Below are 9,345 nucleotides of genomic sequence, written 5' to 3'. Positions count from 1 at the left end.
ATATACAATATTAGATTTTGTTTAGTAGATTAATGTCCTTTAGGAATCCTAACAATTTATCAACTGGGCAGTTTACACCTAAGAGTATATTTAAGTCTGTGGGTAGTCTATATTTTAGCCGGTACGTGTCGAACTTAGTGCAGTTGATCAGGACATGTTTCACTGTTTAAGTGTTCTTGACATGAATCACATATAGGAGCATTGTCATTATTGAAAAGATAAGTGTGCGTAAATTTGCAGTGCCCTATTCTAAGTCTAGTAATAGTCACTTGTGCTCTGCGTGATATTTTTGGATGCTTCCACAGTGTCACTGTTGATTTAAGTTCGCGAAGTTTGTCTTGCGATCGCTGCCAGTCTTGTTGCCAGTGGTTGTAATCTTTTTCCCGAATAAGTGTTCTCACGTCACTCACCACGCACTTTGTTATGAGTTCAGCATTAACGTTTACGATTGCGTTACGCGCACATAGGTCCGCTTTTTCGTTGCCTCTGATGCCAATGTGAGCAGGAATCCAAATGAAATCGACAGATTTCTTGTCGTTCTGGATATTGTGAAGCAGTGATTTGATTGATTGTAATATTGGATGCTTGGGATAGAGATGTTTCAAGGATTGAATTTTTGGGATTTGAAAAGGAGGTAGTTACTTTAAGGGCATGAAAGATAGCATAGAGTTCTGCCGTAAATATGCTTGTGTGAGGGGAGAATTTTATGCTGTAAGATTCAGTTGCGGTCACTACTGCAGCACCCACTCCTGTCTCCAATTTCGAAGCATCCGTGTAGACTATGTTGAAGTCAATGTAGTTATGCAGTATCCTGTTGAGTTCTGCAAAGATTTCATGGCGATTCGTATCCCTATCAAACCCGGTCAAGTTAGTATGGCAACGAGGGGTAGAAATTGTCCACGTAGCTGGAAGTTCGACAGTGGATGGAAACATTGTTGGGAGCTCTAGGTTAAATTTCTGAAGAAGATCTCTAACTCTGGCATAGAATGGCTTTGATAGATGCGGTTTTTTATCAAAAAGATCTCTATATATGTTGTTGAATGTCTTATTGTAAACTGGTTTTCCAGTATTAGTGGATATAGCAGCCGCGTAATTCAAGCTCAATATAGAGCGTCTGTAGTTTAATGATGGTTCACCAAGAAGACTTCGAATGCTGGTATTAGGGGATGTTGTAAACGAGCCTGAAGCTGTTTTTAATGCTGTATTATGGATAACATCGAGTTTGCGAAGTACAGTTTTTCTGGCAGATGCATAAGCTATGGAGCCGTAGTCTATTTTAGACCTAATCAGCGTTTTATATATAAGTAGTAGTGATGTTTGGTCAGATCCCCAATTTATATTTCCTAGACTTTTCATTATATTAAGCCGCTTCATACATATTTGGACTAACTTCTCTATGTGATCTTTCCAGGTAAGCTTATGGTCAAAGATCATTCCTAGAAATTTAGCTGATGATTTAAAGTTGATATTTTGGTTATGAAGTTTCAATTTTGGGATAGTATATGAACGATTTCTGCTGAATACCACACCTGTTGTTTTGGTAACAGAAAACCTGAAGCCGGATTGGCGTGACCATAGTTCCAAATTTGTGATGGATTGTTGAATAAATGGAGATAATGTATTTATATTTTTTCCTTTTATGTAAACTACTAGGTCATCTGCGAAGACTCTTGCTTTCAATGGTTTTTTCAGATTATTGAGTATGTTGTTGATGGCAATCAGGAATAAAGTAGGGCTGATAACTGAGCCTTGTGGGGTTCCATTTGCTTGGCGGTAAGCATCAGATAGAACGTCGTCAATCCGAACCTTGAATGTTCTGTTGGCGAGGAAGTTGTTGATGAAAGCTAGGCAATTTCCTGTGATATTCCATCTTCGTAGTTGCATCAGAATGTTTGGAGTCCAGCAGGTATCAAAAGCTTTTGAGATATCGAAGAAAATGGCTACGCATACCTGTTTGGTGGCAAAAGCCTCGTTGATCTCACTTTTCAAATCCACAATATTGTCAAGAGTTGAGCAGTTTGGTCTGAAACCAGTTTGTTCGTTGATTAGGAGGTTAGAAGTTTCGAGATGCCACATGAGTCTTTGGTTGACAATTTTCTCTAGCAGTTTTCCCATTGAGCATGTTAGTGATATAGGTCTGTACGAGTTGGCTTCTTGTTTGGGCTTTTTAGATTTCAAAAATGGTAGAATAATAGCCTCAGACCATAATGAAGGGAATACTTTGTCTTCCCATGTCTTGTTGAAAAGCTTCAGTAGATGCCGTTTTGCTGAAGGTGGTAGATATTTGAGGAATATGACTGGAATATTGTCTGGACCTGGGCGCGAGTTTTTCATTTTTTCTAAGGAGCTGTCAAGTTCTTCTATAGTAATAGGAAGGTTTAAAGGGTTATCCAGTGTATCTTCAAAACTGATGGGAGTTTGTTCGATTTGAGCCTTGTTATTGAGAAAGTCGCGTGTGAAATTTGAGGTTGACGATTGTTCTTGGTAGGATTGGCCCAAAATATTGGCTATATCTATTGTGGATGAGTAGTACCGGTCATTGTGTTTAATGCTACGGATAGAGCTTTTTGAACTATGTCCATTCATTTTTCTTATTTTGGTCCAGACTTGATTTATTGGAGTGGAGGAGTTTATTCCAGAAACATAGTCCTGTCAAGATTTTTTCTTGGATTGTTTGATCACAAGTTGTGCCTTTGCTTTGTATTTTTTCAATTCTATGCGATTTTGGAGAGTTTTGTGTTTCCTATACTTGTTCAACGCTGCTTTTGCTTCCCTGATAGCTTTTTCGCAATCTTGATTCCACCAGGGGACTGGAGTTTGGCCTTTTATATCTTTTGTTTGGCCAATGTGCTCGCTGGCACTATCCAAGATGATTTTATTGAAGTTCAATACACATTTCTGGACATCGTTGGTATTATCGCAGCTATCCATGTTTAGCTCAATCTGGTTACTGAAGGATGTCCAATCTGCAGGATTTATTCTCCATTTAGGTGGGTATTTTGGTGAACATTTTCCTGGAGAGATGCGATTTTCGATAATAATTGGAAAGTGATCGCTTCCATAAGAGTACGAGAGAGCCTCGCTGTTCTGAGTTGAATTTTGGACTAATTTGAGAGGGTTATGTGCGACAAATCAGTTGTTAGTAGATGAATAAGATTCAGTGTCAATTAAGTCTTGGCCAAGATGAGTAAATATCTTTTTTTTAAGTTTGGTGATTCTCGTTTTTGTTGTCTTGTCATTTATGTAGGGATATACTTCGGATAACATAGTAGTAAGCGCAAGGAGGTCAGAAGTGAAATCTAGAGCTATATTTACAGGTTGGAGTGAACCGGTTGCATTATCTAGTAGTACAATTAATTGGTCGTAGTCCAGAATGAAAGGTGGCGAATGATTTTCGATGAACTCCTTGCAGGATATTGTTGATTGTTTCTTGCTCGTTTTATTCTTTTTTAGTATTGGTTTTGGCTTAGGGAATAATTTTTCGGGCGTTATGTTATTTTCGCTATCGGGTGTGGGGGTGTCTTCCATAGGCCTTTTGTTTGTGATTTTGGGAATATCTGTTGCATCCGTTTCTGCTTCCATATTCGTTGAAGTTGCGGGCGTCTCTTGATTAAGTGAAGAGTCTTTTGTTGTTGGATAAGAAGTCAATTTTTGTGTATTGATGTTATTTGTTGACGAAGATGGTGGAAGAGTTTGGATTTGGGTTGTAAGAAGAGTTTGGGAAGTCGAGAGCGGTTGAATATTTGATGTTGAACTATATGTATTAGGTTCTGATTGGCTGGAGTTATTTATACATTGTGAGGCTATATGACCATCAGCTTTGCATTTGTAACATGTTAGTCCATCTTTTTGGAGGTATACTCGGTAGCTGGTTTGTTCGAATTCAATCAGTATGGAGTCTGGAAGCTGTTGCGTATAGGGGCTTACGTAGATCTGTCTTCTGAAGCTTAGTATGTGACTATACTCAGGTAATGTTGCACCGATTTTTAGAAACGTCATGGGAGAAACTGGATTTAGACTTAATTTTAATATTTCATCTGTTAGCAGTTGATGAGGGATGGTTGGACTTACATTGGAAAGTATGATTCTATCAGCCGGAGTTATGAGTCGACGAGCTACTAGTTTTTCGCCGTTGACGGTTATGGAGCCATAATTGTTCATGAAGTTGTCAACAACTGATTTGTTTGCCAAGTACATACAGACACGATTGTTCGAAAGCCTTGATGAAAAAATAATATTTTTTGGTTGAATGATTGATCCTAATGGGATAAGGTAGTCCTGTAATTTGGCATTGTTGATAGTGGAAAAAACGATTGCTTGTTGTTTGCTTGGAAAGACAGCTTGGTTAACTGCTGATGAATAGCTTTTGATGACTGTTGTAGGAGTGTCTGACTGTGTATTATTGATTGAAGACATCATTGATATTTGATTATATTTGGCCGGAATTTGGAATATGGTGCTGGCCGCTATTTGTAAATAGTAGCATGCGAAATTGGTTTGCTGCTTTTATAGGTGAAGTACTAATCGAATTGGCTGTGTTTATGATGTGTAATTCACTAAGTTTAGATAACTTGGAGAACAATATAAGTAAGGTGAACTTACAGTTTCTGAGACTACTTCTCACTGGACAAAACTGTGTTAATGGTCCGCCACTGGTGAGAACCAGATTCTTTTACTATTCACAACACTGTAAAAACTGGTATATATTTAATTGACCTTTTAGACGACCGATAAACAATCGATGTTTACTCGTTGACAGCCCGAATAGGAATCTTTACAGTATTTATTTGCTTGACATTTGCATATCATTAACCGTCGTGAAGGGTATTGCTACACAAATCTCAAAACTTTACCTACTCTCTGCCAATCCTTTTTATTTTGCATAAAAATGGTAATGGCTATATTAAAGGGAACACATAAATGAAAGACTGTGACATATCTGTTGTATTAACTCATTAAACCTTCTAACAAAAATTGCTTAGATGTGTATCATTACCTTTCCCTTCCCTAATATTCAGAAAATCCAAACAAAAGCAATTGGCATTGAAGTTTCCAACCCAATGTTATTTAAACATATGGTAAGTGATTACAACTAGTATTTCCAAATAGAAATTGAAAAATCTATGAGTTAACTCAATCTATAAGTAAGTTTAAGTCAAATGTTTGTGAAGCTGTTGAAGAAAACATTAAAATTAATTCCTCTTTCACAATATTTTTTCACTATTTTTTGTGATAGATATGAAGCTAGGTGTGTTTTTCGTCAGGATATGACCTCAATTTTTTTGTAGATTTTATGTTGAATAGCGCTTATTTTTATATATTTGCAAGTATTTCATATAGTAGTCAACTCCCTTTCCAAATCATTAGTTTAAAATTCATTTCTATGTAGATTTTCTTATAATTTTTATGTTTCTAAATGTTCTTGATTTTAGGACTTTTTTGTTTCAAAATTATTTTTGTTAATAATTTTTAAAAGATATCTAAAAATTGACGTTTCGACTAATTTTAAGTCTTTATCAAAATTTGATATTGACACTACCAATTTGCGTATTTATATTAATCAATAGATCACCTACATTATGATTATAAAAATAGAAATAATATCAAAATAGAACTTTGTTCTTATATCTCAAAATTGTAGCAGTAATCAATTAAATTATTTGTAATTTTGTTACAATTTACAAAATAGATCTATAAATTTTACTTAAATTATTTGGTCTTTTTTATCATTTATAGCTTTTCCGATCTTATGAATGTGAACCATTTCTAAAAATTCTCTTTTTCGTGTATTAGATTCCGTTTCAAGACTTTGAATCTTTATAATTGAATTTATGCTTTTTTGATATTTCTTGGTTGGTTAAAAAAAATAGAATTGCAATAACTAACCATGAAATATCAAAAAACATAAATTCAATTTTAAAGATTCAATAACTCAAACGAAATTTAATACACGAAAAAGAGAATTTTTAAAAATGGTCTTATTGGAACCAAGTTCTATTTTGATTTTATTCCTATTATGATATTCATGATGATGATCTATTGATTAATATAAATACGCAAATTGTCAGTGTCAATATCAAATTTTGATAAAGACTTGAAATTAGTCGAAACGTCAATTTTTATGTATCTTCTAAAATTATTAAAAAAAAACTAATTTTGAAACAGAAGAGACCTAAAATCAAAAACATTTAAAAACATAAAAACATTAAAGAAATTTTCTCACAATTAGAACGAAAAGTTGAGAATCTACCTTGATTGCAAATATGTAGAAGTCTTATCACTTGAGTCTTCATCATCATTATGCCGTTCAATATCTTGGATTATGATTAGCGCTTTGTACGCATATAAATCCCTGTATTGGGGTAATTTACAGCCCTTGTTCTTTTTGTTATAGTTTTTTGTTGGTCCTGGCTTCGTTTGTCAGCTTCCTCCTGTTCGTATTTTGTTTTCCAGTCTACTATTTCTATGACTCTTGTATTTTCTCAAATTTGGTTTTTCTCGGTATTTCTTGGTCTACCTCTTGGCAATAAATGTATCGATTGTGTTACCCTCCTCACCATTTCTGAAGGTTTCCTTTTCATGATATGTCCTGCCCAATTTAGTCTTTGTGCTTTTATATACCTTATTATATTTTTGCCTCCCAGCCTTTCTTCTATTTCTTTACTGTTCTTAAGTAGTCAACTCCCTATTCAAATAATTAAAATTCATCTCATCGTAGAATTTCTTATAATTAGAACAAACGGTTGAGAAGCTGCATTTATTGCAAATATTTAAAAGTCTAGAGAAAAATAATCATTAAATAAATAAGTCCCTGATATTAAACTAGATATAGATAGCAACTAGATTCCATTCATGCTCGATATCAATATTTTAAAGCAAAATAGATCTTTTCAAAACTGAGGATACAGAAGTGATGAACTGATCTTGGCTCTGCTCATAAATTAATTTTATTTTTTTTCTAATGAAAAGCTCAGTTAACAGATATTGTTCAAGTCAATAACTTTAATCGCCAAAATCAACCATTCAATTCCTGATCTCTTTCTCAATTTTGAGTTCTAATTCCATTTTTAATACAGTTTCAAAAACTCGATTCAGTTATCGATATAACAGTTATCTTTCTTACTATACATGATTTATTTCAATATTTTATAAACTTTGCAAAAATCACTATAAAATAAAGTCTAAAATTAATTCCTCGCGGCACCTATCACTTTTAATTCTCGCAAAAAAATCTTACACTAAAGTTTTTTTTCCATGGATATGTGTACAAGAGGTCATCAAATCAAGGATGTTCAGTTCTTAACAAGCAACATCTGAACACCAACAGCATTTATGTCTAAGTATGCTACGATTAAAACCTTGACTGGTTTATAAACTATGGATAGTATACAAACTATCCATACATCTTGTTATTTTGACGGATAATATGATACATGGACTAATTGAAAATATATAGAAAATGTAACAGAAATTTTAATATTACATTATAAACAATTAGAAAACTAGGTCGGGTGATTAAAAGTAATTCTATAGAAAAGTTAATTATGAAGATTATAATATTCACAACCACTTAGGCTCAAGGAAGAAAGAAAGATACCTGCCTAAGATAAAAAGTAATAGGCTCAAAATAATAGATAATAGATAATGAAAAGAAGTGAATATCGATGCAATAACTCAAATCACAAGAGATAACAAATCTTATCAAAGAAGGTCCATAAAAGGAAAATAGGCCTTAAAAAAGAAGTAGAAGGGAACACTGACAAGTATAAAAATAATCAGTTGGAACGGAGGCGGTTACAGAGGTCTAAAGGCATTAGGACAACAAAGAAGTGGAGCTCCCTCCATCAAATTTCAGTGTTAACAAATGGAATCATTTTTTTAGGAATATAATCATGGTGGTACATAGTACTATAAGCGAACGAAAAACAGCGAAAAAAGTTGTTTGCAGCTTTTTACTAGTTGGAATTTGGAAAATTATATTTTGCGAAGTCTATATTTTGAGGGCCCCTCTTTTATGGAAATCTGTAGCCCTGGATACTTTCCCCTATATTCCGTCTTGAGTAGAAGTTGATTTTTTCATGTATCAGATATATCAATACATAATGTTAATTTATCGTAGTAATTAATTAAGATCCCACTTATTATCGATTCATCCACAATCCAGAAGAGAACCAAGACAATCCAATAATGTATTACTACATTATAATTCGAAATACCATCTGTCAAAAAAAATCTCAAGTATTGAATTTGAGTGTAAAATATGTTCCAAAGTCTGGTCACTATCGAAATAATTTTAAGACATTTAACAAAAGAATCCTTGTTGATGTGTTACTCTTGTACACATCCATTTTTTATATCGTGAAATTCGTTCATATTCAAGTGTGTAGTAGCTTTTATAATATAACATGGTTGCAAAAACTAACTAACGGCAATAGTTCGTAACGAACGCCCAAAAATATTTTTTAAAAAACAACAAAGCACGCAAAATGCACCAATTGTTATCAAATTTTCAAGAAATATTACACTTTTTTGCTGCATTTTTTCAAATAGTTGATGTGTAGTTGTCTGAATGCGTGATAGTCTACGTGACTCTCGAGAGACGATGATCCAAATTTCTGTAACAAACAAACGTATATTCCACCATAAAAAGCATGTATAAAGTTTTTCCATTATACAGACCTGCACGAAGTTTTTGATGAGGTGATTTTAAATAGTTAACCTCAGTTTTGTATTGGGAACGTGGCAAGGAAACTCCAAAGTGGACTACCTTCAATATATTTTCCGAGCTTTCGAATACTTATGTATTCATCGAGTGGGAAATAATTAATTAAGATTTCCTGTGATTTTGATATTATTAAAGCTTGTAAAAATTTTTAATCTCGTGGAATTCAAAATTCAATATTCAAATTAACTTTGATAGAAATATATATATATATATATATATATATATATATATATATAATACAAATTAATTGCTGTTTGTTAGTCTCGCTAAAACTCTAAAACGGCTGGACCGATTTGACTAATTTTGGTCTTGAACTATTCGTGGAAGTCCAGAAAAGGTTTAAGACGAGAATAAATAAGAAAATGCTCGGAATTAAATAAGAACAACAATTTTGTTGTTTTATCACAAATTAACTTTCTGAACTCAACCCTAAATATTTGACATTTGACAACCAACTAATATGTCGATCCATCCTCTATGTCGATTGATACCTCAGTGCATCCTTCTATCTTAGTGAGTGACAATTATGGCTACGTGCGTGAGAACTTTCTTTGCTACGGCGATCCTTTGTGATGAAAATGCAAATGTGTTAGCGAAGCAGTTGATAGACATTTTAAATA

General features: G+C 33.7%; 1 protein-coding gene across 2 annotated transcripts in view; it reads right to left on the bottom strand.

The window, feature by feature from the left end:
- Positions 1-3,437: 3,437 nt before the first annotated feature.
- Positions 3,438-9,345, bottom strand: part of LOC130443847 (potassium voltage-gated channel protein Shab) — a 187,354-nt gene continuing 181,446 nt past the window's right edge. For both annotated transcript variants that reach the window (XM_056778709.1, XM_056778710.1), the window contains exon 13: positions 3,438-8,615. The gene's annotated coding sequence lies outside the window, so the exon portion shown is untranslated. The remainder of the gene's footprint in view (positions 8,616-9,345) is intronic.

The sequence above is a fragment of the Diorhabda sublineata genome, chromosome 5 (genome assembly GCF_026230105.1).
Source record: "Diorhabda sublineata isolate icDioSubl1.1 chromosome 5, icDioSubl1.1, whole genome shotgun sequence".
Lineage (NCBI taxonomy): Eukaryota > Metazoa > Arthropoda > Insecta > Coleoptera > Chrysomelidae > Diorhabda > Diorhabda sublineata.
The sequence above is the reverse complement of the archived record's forward strand: the minus strand, read 5'-3'. Positions and strand labels throughout refer to the sequence as shown.